Source organism: Lacerta agilis, chromosome 3, assembly GCF_009819535.1.
Source record: "Lacerta agilis isolate rLacAgi1 chromosome 3, rLacAgi1.pri, whole genome shotgun sequence".
Lineage (NCBI taxonomy): Eukaryota > Metazoa > Chordata > Lepidosauria > Squamata > Lacertidae > Lacerta > Lacerta agilis.
The window spans coordinates 100,524,826-100,539,347 of NC_046314.1; positions in this window are offsets into that span (position 1 = coordinate 100,524,826).

Below are 14,522 nucleotides of genomic sequence, written 5' to 3' on the forward strand. Positions count from 1 at the left end.
TAAGCTTTCTTGGAGAGAGAGAGAGAGAGAGAGAGATGTCAGCAGGGCTGTGTTGAAAGAGCCAAGGCTGCGAGGGGGGTGCAAACAACCTCCTCGCAATAATAAGAATAAGAATAAGAATAAGAATAAGAATAAGAATAAGAATAAGAATAAAAAAATAAGAATAATAAATAATAATTAATAATAATAACAATAATAATGAATGAATGAATGAAAAAGCAAAAGGCGTTTCCGAGCCGGATCAACTGCAGGGGCGCAAAAGGAGTCGCCTGGCAAACCTACAACCCGCCCAGCTCCCTTAAGCACGCTTGCAAATTCGGTGACCTCTGCACCGTGGGGCTTAACATGCATGGGCAATGTGGCGGGATGGTGGTGCAGGAAAGAACGCAGGGTGGAGACCACCGTGGATGGGAAAGCAAACTTTTAACTTCGGACGGGGTTGGGCCGTGGGAAACCCGGACAAATCGCTGAGGACTAGAATGCTTGAGCGAGTTTTTAATTTGCCTTGGTTCTCGGATGCGACAGTAAAGGCGCTGATTGGGGAGAGTTTGCGGGGCGATTCGCCCCCTTAATCTGCTGCAGATCAGCTGTCCTTCAGAGCGGGGAAGCGCCTTCCTGACGCCGGCTGATTCCCAGGATATCGGCTAGATTCCTAGGATATCGGCTGTTTTCCAAGGAGGCCATGTATTCCTTGTTACATGTATTCCTTGCATTGCGATGTCAGAAGTTCGGGGTATGTAGCTGCTGCTGCTGCTGCAATTGCAGTGTGTAGCGGACGTGTGCGATGTGGCGGCTCACGTGCTTTTGAGCAATGCGAAGGGACAGAGGGAGCCAGTTTGATGCAACGGGGGTAGGAAACTAAGCACGACCGCCCAACGTACAGGGAGGGCGTCGATGTAAAGTGGGTGGCAACGCAGCTCTTGGCAGAATCGCGAGGGTTACTCGGCTCTAGACCATCAGGTGCCTTCCCCTAATCGAGAGGTGGCGAGGGGTGTTGTGCAGCAAGGAAGGGAACTAGAGTAATATTCTGTTTCTCTTTGCCCTTTCTGCTAGAGTGCACAGTTTCCAAGCCTAAAAGGCAGCTGAAAAATCGGTCTCGGTGATCCATCTTCGGTTTGGGTTTATGAAATCCCAGGAAAGTCAGGGGTGTAGGAATAAAGGGGTTGTGACTTTTTGTTAGGAATGCGCAGTTTAATAGTGCATGGGCAAGAGTTGAGGCATATATATGGGGAGGAAGGTTAAACCTGATGTTATCTGCATTCAGGGAAAAATGCCTTTAGAGAGCTGCCTTTTAAATTTCCAAGATTTGTTGTGTGCGAAGCAAGAGAGGTGTTTGCGTGTTTTATTCGAGACACATCAAATTATATTGATGTCAGGACCCAGGGTGATGTATCTGAGTATAATAACCTGGCGTCCTTTAAGGAAACACTAGTGCGTTTGCTAATGTTTATAATTCTTGTAATTCTGCTGCTCTTTAGGCATTATTCTTAGAAATGTGAAGCACATAAAAAGAACCAGCCCACAAAAGTTTGTCACGATAAATTGGTCAGTCATTAAGCTGCCATGGGACTCTGCTATTCCTCTGGAAACCAAATAAAAACTTTTTTTAATGACAAAAACTTTCCTCTTTGCCCAAGTCTTTGGCCATTAAATTATCTATGGCCTGTTAAAGGTGTGGGGCAGTACGTATATAAATGAAATAAATTATTATTATTATTATTATTATTATTATTATTATTATTATTATATAGTGTCCCTTTGGCTGAAAAACTTTGTTTAAGGTATCTGAACGTACTACAAAACCTATTAAAGTCTATTCCAGGGATGGAGAACCCCAGGCCTAAAGGTCTGAATGTGGCCCCCAAAGCCCTTGGGACTCTGCCCAAGCCACACCCCTCACTGACCTTCCTCTATGCCCCCTAGTGATTTCACCTGCCTAGAATGTAACAGTGACCGTCTATTTTGCTTGCCAGGATGGACAGTGATGTGTATCTTGCCACATCCACCACTGAAATGTTGCCCTTGGAAGGTTGCCCATGAACGGAATGTGGGCCCTGGGCTGGAAAAAGTTCCCTCACCCCTGGCTTCCCCTATATGAAACGATGGCTCTGAATGCATTACAAATTATGGGTCTCACTGTACGCTGTGAACCACAATTAAAGTTGCCCTCTATTCTTAAGGACGGAAGTGGGGAGTTAACTTACAAAGGCGTGCTCTTATTTTTTATGGGAGCAGCCAGGCAGACCATTGGGCTTTAGTGGAAACATGGTGAAGATATCTCACTGATTGGGTGCCATGGATACATTTGGCGAAGATTTATAGCAGGTAAATTCAAAATAAATAAGAGGGACTAAAGGTGTAGAGCAGTGCTTCTCAAACTATCTGATGTGTGGGACCAGCAGTTCCACCCCACCCCACCCCACCCCAATGTGTCAGGGACCACGTTTGAGCATCACACTCAACCTGGGCTGTGGTGTAGTCTCCAGGGACTGGCAGCCGCTGGTCTGCGAGCCACTGCTTTAAGTAGCACTGGTGTTGACAGTGATTTTGTGGAAACATGGTATTGTTTCATTTCCCACATGAACAATAACTCACAACATCTGTCATCACCATCAACGCATGCCCCCTTATTGGAAGCAGCCCTTGGGCAGATAAAGGGAAATTATAGATGTGGGCTGAATCTGAATTGCACCATACATTGTTTGATATTTGTTTTTCTTTGGTCTAGCAATGAAAAGGGGGTGGGGGACAATTTCTTACATATATCTCAAACACCTGAATCCATGACCTATCAAGCAAAGTAAAAAGTACGCTTTTCTACAGAAACAAACACACGTAAGGGGTAAAAAAAATGTGACTTCACGTCAAGCATTATCCATATGAAAGTATGCAAGGTTATTAATGTATTATGCAAATAATGAATTAATACTTATATTGTCAACTAAGTGCCATGGGTGCAAGCACAGATAAATTATTCTGCCAGTAATTATTAACCTTCCATTCTGGAAAGTTATGGATACTTGAATCTTGCTTAGTGTCCTTACAATTATAACTTACAATCCTCTAAAACAATATAAATTCTGTAATGCAAAAGGCAGATAAGCTGAACAGCAGAATAACCTGAAGCATTCCACTGCTTTGTGTAGTCCACTTGAAAAGAGACAGATAGCATCTCAAAGAAACGATATTAATTACTATAAATAGCCAATTAGTATTCAAGCTTGGTTAGTAAGTTCGAATCGGAAAACTGGAGACTCAATTTAGATCAGACCACCTTTGTAAAGGGACGCAGGTGGCGCTGTGGGTTAAACCACAGAGTGTAGGGCTTGCCGATCAGAAGGTCGGCGGTTCGAATCCCTGTGACGGGGTGAGCTCCCGTTGCTCAGTCCCTGCTCCTGCCAACCTAGCCGGTTCCTCGGCCAATAAAGCGAGATGAGTGCCGCAACCCCAGAGTCATCCGCGACTGGACCTAATGGTCAGGGGTCTCTTTACCTTTTACCTTTGTAAAGGGGTCTTTTCATTGTGCTGGGATTTTATGCATTTATAAGAATATAAACCAACTTTGCCATGTTCAGTAATTGCAATGGGTCTACTCTGAGTCAAAAATAGTAAAATGGCAGCCATAATGACACTGCACCCTAAATCTTCTAATAAGTGCTCCTAGCACCTTCGTAGAAACCTTCCTTAAGGGGGCAAAATAGTGCACTGTGGCACCGAACAACACAACTGGCAAGGGATGGGCACATAATCCCTTAAAGTCATTCTCTGAACTCAACCCCTTCAGTAGGAGTGGAACCACTGTAAAATAGTGCCACCAATTCCCAGCCCACGAAGACAGTTCACAGATGATACCTCGGACAGCAGCCTTGAAAAATGCTGTGAGTTGAAGCAAGAGCAATAGGATTGCACTTCCCTGCCCCCCTCCTGAGCAAGGCTACCTCTTGATTCCCAAAGTGGGCTGAGCCCGGACTAAAGTTTCTTCCATGGTGTCAGGATCCAACTGCCTCATTTGAAGATGCATTAATCCCCCTCCCCCCCCCAGACACACTTGGTTACCACTCTGATTCTCATTTTAGCATTTGATTTTCTGCAAAAAAATAAATTTTGATGCCAACGACGTTATATAGAAGCATGCATGAACAGCACCAGCAGCACAATCAATGCATGTTTGGAAGCAAAGATGTCTCCCAGTTTGGTGTTTTGTTTTCAGATCTGAGAGTTTCCCCTATGCATAATTAATTGCACAGACTACAGAGGTAGTATTATGGGATGTCGGATTATAGATTGTCAACACGCTGCCCTGCTGTTGAAAGAATTGCACTGGCTGCCAGTTAGCTACTGGGCTAAGTTTAAGGTGCTGGTTTTGGGACCAGGATACCCGAAAGATTGTCACACTCCTTTTATACCCTGATGATCACTCTGCTCTGCAGTGAGGGCCTCTGTAAATGGCATCTTATCAGGAAGTGCGTTCTGTGCAATGTAGGAAACAGGCCTTTCTAATGTTGTGACACCTACACTTTGGAACCCCTTCCCTTTCAATATTAGGCAGGCGCCATCTCTGTAGTCTCTTTGGCAGCTGCTGAAAACCTTCCTCTTTCAGGAAACGTTTTAACCTGAGATCTTTCCCAGTCTGTTTCTGTACTGGAATTGTTTTTTTTAAAAAATGTTTTATCACTTGCCGTTGGCTGCCCTGGGTTCCTTGGGGAGGAACGTTGGGTCTTAAATATAAATAATTTAGTAAATGGTTATCTGGTCCACACCAGCGATCATTTCGGTTACAGAATGTTGGGAGTTGGCCAATGTGTATTAAATAATCTTCAACAAGGTCTCCAAATTAACAAGGTGAAGAACTGAAAGAACTGATTTCTTGTGTGCTAAACACAGCCTGAACCAAATACGTAGTAAGAGGATTGCCCATAATCCTTTTTTAGACCCCAAGAAATGCAGTCAGGTTTGCTAATGGAATTCAATCTGCACTTGACTTGTTTAAGGGTTATGATCCATAACTTTCCCATTGCAGAGTCTCCTTTGGAAGGACTGCACCTTCATCTGGTAAATTTCATTTGCTTTGATGCATCGTGGACTTTGTGAACTTTCAGAATCAACAAAAATCTCGAAACATGGGGAAGATTGAATCTATCCTTCCTGGGAAGGATAGCAGCTATTAAGATTTCAATCCTACCAAAGATACTCTTTCTCTATCAAAATATACCCATCATAACTAACCAGAAGTACTTTAGAGAGTGGCAGAAGGTCATTTCGAAATTTGTTTGGCAAGGGAAGAAGCCGAGGATTGCATTTAGACTACTAACGGACAAAACGACAAGAGGTGGGTTCTCATTACCTGACCTTAAAATATATTATGAGGCGGCTTGTATCAATTGGCTAGGAGAGTGGTTTAGATTAAAGAATACAGACTTATTAGATTTGGAGGGGGTGGAAAACAGATTTGAGTGGCACGCCTACCTATGGTACAACAAGGTAGAAGTACATAAAGGCTTCTTAAACCATACGATCAGGAAACCATTATACCAGGTTTCGAGGAGGTACAAAGACTGGTTTGAGGGGGAAACTCCAGGTTGGGTGTCACCACAAGAGGCGTTTACAATTAAAAAACCTAACATGGAAGCCAGCTGGTTGACATACAGAGAACTCCTGTCAATGGAAAATAATATAGCGATGATAAAGCCACACGAAGAAATAAAAGACAAGGTAACAGGCTGGTTAGAGTACCATCAATTGAATAGTATATTTGTAAAAGATAAGAAAATGCAAGGTTTTAAACAAGAGAGGTCATGGCTAGAGAAGGAGGTTGCCCAAAATAATACTAAAACGCTATCTAAGGTTTATGACTACCTGCTGGAATGGAATTTGAAAGACGAGGAGATTAAGAGTGTTATGACAAGGTGGGCAATGGACATCGGATACAATATTGAATTTGCCAAATGGGCAAGGCTTTGGAATACCGGCATGAAATTTACAGCATGTACATCACTGAAAGAAAATCTGTATAAAATGATGTACCGTTGGCATCTCACCCCGATTAAATTAGTGAAATTGTATAAAACAGGAAGCAAATGTTGTTGGAAATGTGAGGTGAAAGACGGTGAGTTCTTTCACATGTGGTGGTCATGTGATCCAGTAAAACAGTATTGGGAAAATATATACAATGAACTTTAAAAAATATTTAAATACCCTTTTAAGAAATTACCAGAGGCATTCCTCCTAGGAATGGTAGGGGTAGAGATAAAGAAATGTGATCAAAAGTTTTTCTTACACGCTACGACAGGGGCAAGACTCCTGCTGGCACAGGTCTGGAAACAAAAAGCAATACCAACTGTGCAGCAATGGCAACAGAAAATTACAGAATATATGGAAATTGCAAAAATGACAATGAGAGTCAGACAACAGGGGGATGAAGCGTTTAGAAATGAATGGGGAAGATTTATAGAATACTTGGACAAGGTGTGCAAGATGTAAATAATGACATATAACTAAGGGCGTGTAAGATAGGAGAAGGTATTACAAATAAATCTAGAAGGTGGATAATAATGGAATAAGAGAAGACATATAATTTAGAAGTGGGATTGTAAAACTAAGAGAAATGGGAAGCGAAAATAAAAGTAAATGAGTGAAAAGGAAACTGATGTGCGAAATATAAATGAATGATATAAGGAAGACATAATATGAAAGAAGGGAAGTGAACCGAATTGTAATCAGAATAAAAATATCTATTAAAAAAAAATCAACCTGTTGAACAGCACTGACCGGGCAACCAAAAAGGGGACTCCTTGATTTTGATCTGGGAACCAGAAGACCGGCCTCCTATTATCAGTTGTCACATTATGCTTTAGAAGAGGTTTTTGCCCTCTTAGAGTTCTGAAGTTAGTTGTAGCCCATGTCTCATGTTACATACACAGTGGATAGTTTTGGCTGGGCTGAGAAACAAAATACAGACAATTTTCAGGTGACAGGTGGGTCTTGATGGGTGGAAATGCAGGCAATTATATTATATACAAATGATGCAATAGTGGAAAGTTCATCACCCCAAAAAGCTCACTTCAAGGCTTTTTGAAAATCCAATATAGGTCATTTAACTTTAATCATGTGTATTTACTGTCAGTGATTCCAGAATTTCTTTTTCTCTTAATCTATTTGAACTGGAAGCTTATTTTATAATACTGCACCTAAAGAGTGCTTAAAGAGATTCAGGACCAAATCTGCTCATGCAGAGAGTTTTGGGGGGCATAGTCTAGGACCCTTACGCTCCTTCATAGTTGCAGAGTCGCCTCATCATTTTTCCCCATCCAACTTGTAAGCTGCCTTTGCAACACATCAATGGCTGTTTCCAGCAATGCACAAAATACAGTAACGCATAACCAAAGAGCCACACCCCCTTCCAATCAACCCTCCAAGGGACACATGCTGGTGGAGGGCAGGGTCGGAGGCAAAAGCAGGCAGAGCGATAAACGCAAATTCCACGGACGTCAAATTTGTGTTTGTACGGTAGCCTAGTTTCTCCATTCATCCAGACAAGCAAGAGGCATTGACCAGAGGTCAAGGACTCTTTCCAGCAAGGCAAAAACACTCAGGGTGCAAAGATGGGCTAGTGAGAGTGGTGTGGCCTAGGCAGTGTTTCAAGTGTCAGATAGAGAGGGCCATACTTGCCCCCTAGAAAAAATACAAAACCGTGTATATCACTGGAAGAATTGCATAAAAATGAAACTAAACTGACAATATCATAATGCAAAGGGCATTTATAAATATTTCATCAAAGGCAAACCTATATATGCTTTAAATCATCAAAGTGCTAGTACAAAGTGCAATTACAAAGTGCAAAAATACAAAGTGCCATATAATGTTCAATATAATGATGAAGATGGTATAGCAAATGTCTATCAGACGCGTAGGTCCATCCTCACAATGTTGGGGAAGGTTATTCAGAGTCCCTCCAACATGTGGGTGTGTTCTCCCGACGGGTGGCTAGCTTCAAACTTCCCGTTTCACCAACGGTTTCTTCAAGGTCTGGACTTTTCTTTGGTAACAACAATACAAACCATCAACTTCACTACAGATATAATTTCAGTTATACAATAAAAATTCAATTATACAATAAAAAATTCATGTACTCACCATCGAATCAGAAGAAAGAAAGAAAACATAACTCAGCTATTCACAGTGCCTCAGACTCCCATCCTTCCAATACAGCTAATGAGGACTCAAAGTATCTCCAAGTTAAATACTTGCAGGCAGGCATAAATTTTTATTGTATGATTGAATTTATATCTGTAGTGAAGTTGATGGTTTGTATTGTCCAGACCTTGAAGAAACCGTTGGTGAAACGGGAAGTTTGAAGCTAGCCACCCGTCGGGAGAACACACCCACATGTTGGAGGGACTCTGAATAACCTTCCCCAACATTGTGAGGATGGACCTACGCGTCTGATAGACATTTGCTATACCATCTTCATCATTATATTGAACATTATATGGCACTTTGTATTTTTGCACTTTGTAATTGCACTTTGTACTAGCACTTTGATGATTTAAAGCATATATAGGTTTGCCTTTGATAAAATATTTATAAATGCCCTTTGCATTATGATATTGTCAGTTTAGTTTCATATTTATGCAATTCTTCCAGTGATATACACGGTTTTGATTTTTTCTGAGGTACAGATACCGTGACTGTCTGTTGTTGTTTCTACTGTGTTTTTATACTTGCCCCCTAAGCTGGAGGTTCCCCACCCCTAGCATAACAGTTATTAAGAACAACCCGGTTAAGAAAAACAAGTGCCAGTGTAACAACATGGGATCAATAACACCCAAGAGTGGCTGCTAACGTTCTCAAACAAAAGCATCCTGTATGTTTGACAAAGTTCTCCACTTCAGCATCATTCTAAACCAGCCTTCCCCAGTCTGCTGTCTTTCATCTGTTTTGGACTCCAGCTCCCATCAGCCCCAGCCGGCATGGGCATTGATCAGGGATGATGGAAGTCGTAGTCTAGAAACATTAAGGGAGGCGCCGCTGCCCTGAACCTGCTGCGCTGACATCATGCTGAATCACGCCAAAGCCCTCTCCGAGTCTAGAGGTCATGTCAGCTGTTAATATCAAATGCAATACGAGTAAACGACAGAGGGATATAAATTCAGATCCATACTCACAGCCCCATTATCTCTGTGACAAGTGTACGGCCATGCACAGTGCCTCCTGAAACAGCAGACAGCAGTGGACATTCTCTTCTATCATTCTTACCCATGCTTCAAGAGTTTCGTTATTATTGTGGTTTTGTGACAAATCCGTTCCTTAAAGCCCCAGTGGTTACGGAAAATGAAACAGAATATAGATCTGCAGCATTTCCTAAAGGCCCAAATCGGCATGCAGATAAACGCAGACATTTGATCAATCTTATTTTCCCGTGGCATGTTTTGAACTAGCAGATATTCCGTAGCCACCTGACAATCTAAAACTGGCATGGGGGACCTTTTATTTTATTTTTGCCTGGGCGGCAGATCTTTATTTCCCCGTATCCCTGTGGGCCAACGGGGGCATGGGATCACCCACTTGTCAATCATCTGACGTCACGTAATAACACCTGGTGACTGACAGGTGAGCGGTTCCCAGTCGCCTGTCAAAGTTGCCCCACAGAGATGAGTGCAGATGATTGCAGAACAGGATTCAACCCACCCATGCATTGGTTGAAAGGTGGGCTGTTAAAACTTGTTTTCTGCAGGGTGGAACTGTGCCCCGGAGCTCCCTTGGGGAACTGGCAGAAGGAGCCAAACCAGCAGATTCTAAGCTCATTTTCACTGTGCAGTCAGTGTCCTGCAGGCTGACACTCTCACAACCATGTTGCATATGCCAAAATGGTCACACTTCTTTTCTGGCGATCACTCGTAGCCGAGTAAGATTGTCTTCCATAAACATGGTTTTAAAAATGAGTCCGTGAGTGACTGTGGAGGCCAGTTCTGGATCCACACGTCCTTCCACAGTGGGGACATTGGTTTCCAGGCGGGAGTTGATCACGGTGTGGATTTGCCAAGCGTGCCTTCCTCTTAGTACGTTTCTCCCTTGCGTCCTGAGTTCGAGTCTCTTCAAAGCCCATGACACCTTTGCTAAAGGCTGTTCTCCAAATGGAGCGTTTGCAGGCCAGTGTTTCCCAGTTGTCAGTGTTTATACTACATTTTTTTAAGATTTGCCTTGAGACAGTCTTTAAACCTCTTTTGTTGACCACCAGCATTACGCTTTCCATTTTTAAGTTTGGAATAGAGTAGTTGCTTTGGAAGAGAATTATCAGGCATCCGCACAACATGACCAGTCCAACGAAGTTAATGTTGAAGAACCATTGCTTCAACACTGGTGATCTTTGCTTCTTCCAGTACACTGATATTAGTTCACCTGTCTTCCCAAGTGATGTGTAAAAAATTTTGGTTTCACAAGCATATAGTAAGGTTGGTAGTACATTAGCTTTATAAACAAGCTTCAACTAGTATAAAAGCCATTACATGTCGTTCTGAAAGTGCCAACCTATCGGATAGGGTCGCTAGGTGCTAGGGGGAAGTGACATTTTTCCAGCAATAAAATGGCGCAGTTTTGAATATTGGAAACAGTCTGTCTCACCACAATAAGCCTGCTGCTTTGGGGTTAGGAATCTGAATGCCTATCCAATGGCTAAAGGTGCTTCCAGACAGAGGGCTTGTTGTATTCTCTAATCGTTGCTTTTGTGTTTTCTGTTGTGTCTCAAAGTGCAATGGAACATCTATCTTGGTGGGCATTTTCCTTTGTAGCAGAGTCAAGATGAATTCATATCTCATTGTCCCTTATGCATATGAGGGCATGGCTTATAATAATAAATCTCATTTAGATGCCTGTTTGCATATACAGATCATTTATATACTTAAATAAGCATAGATATACTGTTCTTAATGTAAGTTGGCAATGATCCTACCCCCCCCCCCATTTCACTTTCCTTCTGTTGTATTTGCCAAATTAAAAAATAAATAAATCAGATGAATTCAGATTCCATTTAAGAGATTTATTTGCTAGACATTTGGGGAGAGGAATTTAACCTAGAGAACATTTATTTATTGAAAACATTTATAGACTGCCCTTTAATTCAACATTTCCAGAGCAGTGTACAATCACACTAGCAAGATGTGCGTGAGCAGAATGGAGCCACAGTGACCCTTCCCCTGGGCTCCAAACTTTCTTTTCTCTGGGGTTCCCCCAACTAGTGCCTCCCAGGACTCCTCTGCACCCAGCTAGTCCAGGATATCCTTATAGATATTGCCAGGCTGTTACATAGGAACCTTGTTGTTGTTCAGTCGTTCAGTCGTGTCCGACTCTTCGTGACCCCATGGACCAGAGTACGCCAGGCACGCCTATCCTTCACTGCCTCTCGCAGTTTGGCCAAACTCATGTTAGTAGCTTCGAGAACACTGTCCAACCATCTCATCCTCTGTCGTCCCCTTCTCCTTGTGCCCTCCATCTTTCCCAACATCAGGGTCTTTTCCAGGGAGTCTTCTCTTCTCATGAGGTGGCCAAAGTACTGGAGCCTCAACTTCAGGATCTGTCCTTCTAGTGAGCACTCAGGGCTGATTTCTTTAGGAATGGATAGGTTTGATCTTCTTGCAGTCCACGGGACTCTCAAGAGTCTCCTCCAGCACCATAATTCAAAAGCATCAATTCTTCGGCGATCAGCCTTCTTTATGGTCCAGCTCTCACTTCCGTACATTACTACTGGGAAAACCATAGCTTTAACTATACGGACCTTTGTCAGCAATGCCCCTTCCGCCCTTAGAAGGAGGGGGGGTTGCAGTAATCACGGCCCCTGCACGTGCTCAGGGGATGCTGCCATCCCCTGGCACTATTGGCCGATCTCTGGGCGTGGTGCCCTGTCCGACTGGCCAACCGGCTCGGTCGGCAAGGGCGTGCCCACTGCATTTAAGTGGGCCCACGGCCAGAGCTCGGCCTCTTCTCTTCACTGCCCAGCTGACCCAATATAGACATGCAAGGGGAAGTGCCTTTTCCCAACGGCCTATCTAGTTCATTATTGTCTCTACACTGACTGACGGGCTCTGCAGGGTTTCAGGAAAGAGTCTCTTCCCAGGGACCTTCCGAATGCAAGACAGCTGCTCAGCCAGCCTGTAGAAAACATTTCTAATGGGCCGAAGAGCACTAATTTTGTGCCTTTCACCAGAAGCCTGCAGAAATGAGAAAAAGAGCAGAGCTTAAGGTAGGTTTCTAAAGGGCCAGCCAACCTTGAAGACAGGGTGAAAAGGAAGGCAAAAATATTTATCTAGTGGTGCTATACATGCAAAGCCGAAGAATGTGAAAGAACCCTTGATTTAAAGCAGTATGCATGAACGGCCACTTAATACTTTATTCCAGTTCATAGCATATGCAAATGAATGTCCCGCTACCAAGCCCCGAAAGGTGGGAGGGATGGCCGCCGTCATTATCTATGCATGAAAGCTGGGGGTTGAGGGCCTTCAGCTTCAGCTTTTCAAATAAATGAGTTGCACACCTAAAAATGACAAGAGTGCTCTAGAATGACCCCCCCCCCAAAAAAAAAGAAAAACGTTGTGTTAATCACTTGCAATTAGCCTCTGCAGATGACACACGTCCTTCAGTGACAGCCCACTGGTCAGAGACTGCTGTGGAGGTCCAACGCCATCTGGCAGTCTTATCAGTGGTAACGATACAAATCTTTTGTATGGTATGTGGTCTATCAGACTCTTTCCTACTCTGGCGTGACCACAGAATAGAGATTAGAAGTTGTATTTCTTGTTACTTCCTGCAGCATAAAGAGCCAGTGTGGTGTAGTGGTTAAGAGCGGTGGACTTGTAATGTGGTGAACCGGGTTCGTGTCTCCGCTCCTCCACATGCAGCTGCTGGGTGACCTTGGAGTAGTCAGACTTCTCTGAAGTCTCTCAGCCCCACTCACTTCACAGAGTGTTTGTTGTGGGGGAAGAAGGGAAAAGGAGAATGTTAGCCGCTTTGAGATTCCTTCAGGTAGTGATAAAGTGGGATATCAAATCCAAACTCTTCTTCTTCCTCTGACACCCATGACATGCCCCTGCAACATTTCTCCGATGAAAATCGGGACGCCCTATTCAATAACATCTGAAGGCAGCCCTGTTTAGGGAAGTTTTAAATATTTAATGCTGTATTGTTTTTAACACTTGATTGGGAGCCACCCAGATTCGCTGGGAAATTCAGCCAGATGGTTGGGGTATAAATTATTATTATTATTATTACCGTATTATTATTATTATTATTATTATTATTATTATTATTATTATTATTACAGCAGCAACAAATTTAATATTTATACCCCACCCATCTGACCAAGTTTCCCCAGCCACTCTGGGCAGTTTCCAACATACATAAAAAGATAATAAAATGTTAGGCATTAAAAAGCTTCAATATTCAGGGCTGCCTTCAGGTGTCTTCTAAATGTTGTATAGTTACTTATCTCCTTGGCTCAGGGATCACGTAACTCCATACCCTCCAACATTAATCCGATGAAAATATGGACGTCCAAGTAAAAAAAACCCGGGGCATTCCAGGATCAAATCAGAAACCGGGAAGTCAATAGGGAGGGGGAAATTAGAAAAAGGGATGTTAAATCGTGGTATTGAATATTTGTTATGAGGAAAGAAGATCAATTAAATTATTTTAAAAAGAAAAGAAAAGAAACCAGGACGGCTTTTGTAAATCCAGGACTGTCCCCGGAAAATAAGCCCACTTGGAGGGTCTGCCATGGGCTCCTTTTGGGGAGTCTACGTCCCTTCCCCTACCATTGTACCCCAGGAAATCCAGTTAGATATCTAGTTGTGCCAGCTTTACCAGTCTCCTCATTACCATTAGATCATTCTTCACCAACCTGTTGCCCTCCAGCTTTTTTCAGACTACAATTCCCATCAGCCTCAGCCAGCCAGATGGGAGTTGTAGTCCGAAGCAGTTAGAGGGTACCAGGTTGATGTAGATAATGCAGGATGTGGCTGCTACGTTGGTGAGTGGAGCAGCTTAATGGGGCCATGGGCCACTGGTGCTGAAAGTGCTGTACTGTACTGGCTGACTGAGCTTCTGGGCCCAGTTCATGACATTACTCTAAACGGCTTGGGAACCAAGCTGCAAAAAGAGTCTCTTCCGCATTACCAGCTACCTTGGCCCCTAAGATTGACAAGGGAGGCTCTGTTGGTGGTGCTACCCGGCTGGTGCTGACCCCCCTGACAGTGCCTTCTTAGGGGCAGCTCCCTATTCATAGAATGCCTTCCCTTACGAATATGTCTCGCTCATTTATTAACACCTTAAAAGGACTTTGAAAACATCCCTGCTGACCCTGGCAATTGAGGGCTGAAAGATAACTGTTCTTGACAAGCTTGAGACCATTAGCTGCGACGGGCTGTGAATGTTCTTTGACATTCTTTGTGTTTTGGGTAACTGCTTTTAGATGTTTTAAATCTTCTTTTTTATTGTATTGTTTTACTACTTCTGTTGTTGGCTGCCCTGGGCTC